The following is a 3,903-nucleotide window of genomic DNA, read 5'->3' on the forward strand; positions in this document are numbered from 1 at the left end:
CTCAAGGCGCTAACCGTTCATTATAGAAAACAGACAGGTAAATGGACGGTGATGGTAGAGTGTGATAGATGCTATGACCAACTAGGAATGTGAGAATTGCAGGATCTGTGAAGCCATCCTGAAGAAGATTATGACCTGATGCCTGATCTGAGTCTAAAAGAGAAATAGGAGCTCTTTATGCACAGACCAAGGGGAAGGGGATGCTGTGCAGAGGAAACAGAGGGAACAACGGTGGAGAAGTATCAAAAACATGAGGGTTACAAGTCATTCGTCATTTTCTCCCAGCCTGTGGAATGCATTTTCATTTTATTAATAGTATCTTTTAAGAAGCAAGTATTTATTTTTTTCCTGAAATTCATCAAATTGCATTTTGTGTCCTAGGGAAGCTTTGTCTAATCCAAGTCACAGTTTCATCTGATATTTTCTTGTATTATTTTTATAGTTTTAGCTCTTACATTTAAGACTGTGCTCTGTTCAGAGTTAAGTTTTGTACATGGTGTGAAGAGTTTATTTTTTGCATATGGATATCCAATTGTTTCAGGAGAAGTTGTTGAAAAAACTATCATTTTCCCACTGAATTACCTTGACACCTTTGTTGAAAATCAATTGACCATGTATTTATGGGTCTATTTCTAGACTTCTATTTTGTTCAGTTGATCTGTATGTCTGTACTTATGCCACTATCATGTGGTCTTCATTATTGTAACTTTAAGTCTTAAAGTAAAGTAGTGTAATTCTTCCAACTTTATGCCTTTTCAAAATTGCTTAGGTCCTTTGCATTTCCATAAAAATTTTGAAATCAGCTTATTGCTTTCAACAAAAAATTCTAGGATTTCAATTGGGATTTCATTGAATCTATAGATCATTTTGGGCAGAATGATATCTTAATTATATGAAGGCCCTCATACTATGAACATAGTATAGCTCTCTTTATTTCGGTCTCCTTTCATTTCTCTCAGCATTGTTTTGCAAATTTTAGTGCATGGGTTTTATGTATATTTTATGGAATTTATGTCAAAGTATTTCCCATTTTTGATGCTATTATAAATTATTTTTTCAATTTCCAACTGTTTCTTGCTAGCATATAAAAATAGAATTGTTATTTCATACTGACATTTTACCCTACAAACTTGCTAAACTCACTTATTAGTTTAGTAGTTTTTTTGTAGATTCTGATAAAGGACTTATATCTAGAACTCATACAACTCATTAACAAATGGAAAAACAACCCAATCTTACAAAGGCAAAAGTTTTTAGCAGACTCTTCATCAAAAAAGGTATACTAGTGACAAACATATGAAAAGATGTTCAATGTCATTAGTGATTAGCAAAATTAAATTTTAAAAATATGATTACAAACCCACTGGAATGGCTAAACTTAAAAAGACTGATAGTGCTAAGTGTTGGCAAGGATTGGGGGCAGTCAAATCTTGCATACATTCCTGGCAGGAATGAAAATGGGCATAATCACTTCTGAAATCAGTTTGGAAATTTCTTATAAATTTAAACATGCATTTGCCATACAATTTAGCAGTCACATTCCTAGATATTTACCCAAAAGAAATGAACACATATGTCCATACAAGTACCTACCCTTGGATTTTCATAGCAGCTTTATTCATAGTACTTAGAACTAAAATAAACCCACATGCTCATCACCAATGAATGGATAAACAAAACTGTGTTCTATTCATAATGGAATATTACTCAGCAATAAAAAGGAGCACGCTACTAATAGACTTGACAATGTGGATGAATTTCAAACACATTTTACTAAGGGAAAGAAATCAGACATAAAAGACCACATATTGAAAGATTCCATTTATATGACTTTTGGAAAAAACAAAGCTAGAGTGACAAAAATCAGGTCAAGTGTTTCTGGGCACTGGGGATTGGGGGAGAGGATTGACTGCAAAGGGGCCAAGGGAAACTTCTGGACTGATGGAGATGCTCTATATGATTGTGAGGATGGTTCACAAATGTATATATTTCTCAAGCTCATCAGATTGTACATTTAAAATTAGCAGATTTTATTTTATTAGCAGGTAAATTATTCCTCAGTGGATTTGCTTCAAAAAAAATCATGGTGACTTTAAATTATTTCAAGTGCTGGTCCATAATCCCCTATCTGAGACCCTATGGGCCAAATGTGTTTTGAAATTCACAGTTTTTGAATTTTTGAAAACTTATACAGTATATTAAATAACCCCCCCAATTGATGCCAGATTTGGGGTAGCACCCCATAATCAAACACAGTACTATCTGCAGCAAAACATATAGTCACCAAGTAGGAGCAATAAATTCTATAGAGAGCATCTTGTCAGTTCAGATTAGATGTTGCCTCTAGATTTTGCTGCTGAATGCTCCATGAAACAACTTCAAGTTATCGAGCTTTTAGAAGTTCAGAATTGAGATTAAGGGGCTGTAGTCCGGTCTAACCAATTTAGTACTTGCTGTAATTTATAATTCGGGGGTTGATTGTGAGGACGGGAAAAGATTAGGCTGAAGAGATAGGTAGATCACAGAGGGTCACTTTGCACAGTTTAATATTTTCCAGGTGTATTTATAAACCACAACTACGAAAATGGTGTATTAACAAAATCTGAGAAAAAGGAGTACCCTGGTTACTCCTTTAGTCACAAACTCCTACAACTGCTTATGAAATCCTTACTGTAATGGAAATAATACATGAAAATCCCATTGTCCATAAAATATTATAATACAAATATATCAAAGTCAGTTCCTATATAAAAGCCTTTCAAGAATCCCCAGTCCCTTCACCATGAAGTTCCAGCTTTTAGACAAACTTTCGGGGATCTGATTCCCTCTCCATGACTCCCGTCCCTCTGTCCTAATACCAGGCACCTTAAAAACTACAACAAATACCCAGTTGCTTGTTCTGATTGTTCCCAGACTTTTCTTTGTCTTGAAAGCCTCTTTGACTCTGTTTATGCTCTTCTCTCTGTTTAAATGCGGTTTTCTCCATTCTTTCACTGGTTAATTTCTATTCTAGAGGTTATAGTTGGGTAAAGCAGTATATAGAGGGTATGGGTATATAGAGGGACCTTAATAATGGTTTCCTTAACTGTAAGTGATATTTAACCATAATAATACAGATGAGGCAACATAGAGAATATAGCACTATTGTAACTCTTCCCAACTTGTCAATAAAGTGGAAGTGTTTACATATTATGACACCCTGAATATTTACCAATAGCTTCCTAAGTTAAATCTTTCTGAGACCAAGGAAAAATATACTAAGTTAAGTTGTCTTCTTGCAAAGAACACTTTTTAGGGACTTCATATATGAGGGCCACCGATCCCATCTAAAGAGATTCTGTCCCTTCCCTCCAGGAGCTTATAAAAGAGCATCAAACACATTAACACAGACAGACATGTTGGAATGCCAGTAGGAACAAAATGGAAACATTAAAGCAATACATGGATAGACAGGTAATTGCATTATGTAAAGGTCAAGTATAAGTAGATTTATAGTGGAAGGAAGCAGTGAGTACTTAATCAGGGCAGAGATCAGGAACTACAGGTGGAAACGGGGAAGGTTAAGGGTAAAGGGTCACTTGCCTAATCAGCCCTGGGAGAGTTCATGGGAGGAGTGGGGATTCGGCAGCAACTATCAGCCTGAATGGGAGCTGGAGAGTCTCTTGTTGTCTTAAAAATGTGTGATTTTTGAATTAGTGAATTGAAGGCTATGCATTACAATACAGTATAGTGAAGCAGGAGGATTCCTCTTCTTTCATCCTTGGCTCTGAGATCATCCAAAAAGGCCATCTCTATCATTTGAGAGTATCCTTTTTAAAAAGTACCATTCTAAAAATATATTCAGTATTTTAATTCCTAGTTTTATATCATATCTTAAATTTTGCCTGCAAAATCAGATGTTGC

The sequence above is a fragment of the Balaenoptera musculus genome, chromosome 17 (assembly GCF_009873245.2).
Source record: "Balaenoptera musculus isolate JJ_BM4_2016_0621 chromosome 17, mBalMus1.pri.v3, whole genome shotgun sequence".
In the NCBI taxonomy this organism is placed as follows: Eukaryota; Metazoa; Chordata; class Mammalia; order Artiodactyla; family Balaenopteridae; genus Balaenoptera; species Balaenoptera musculus.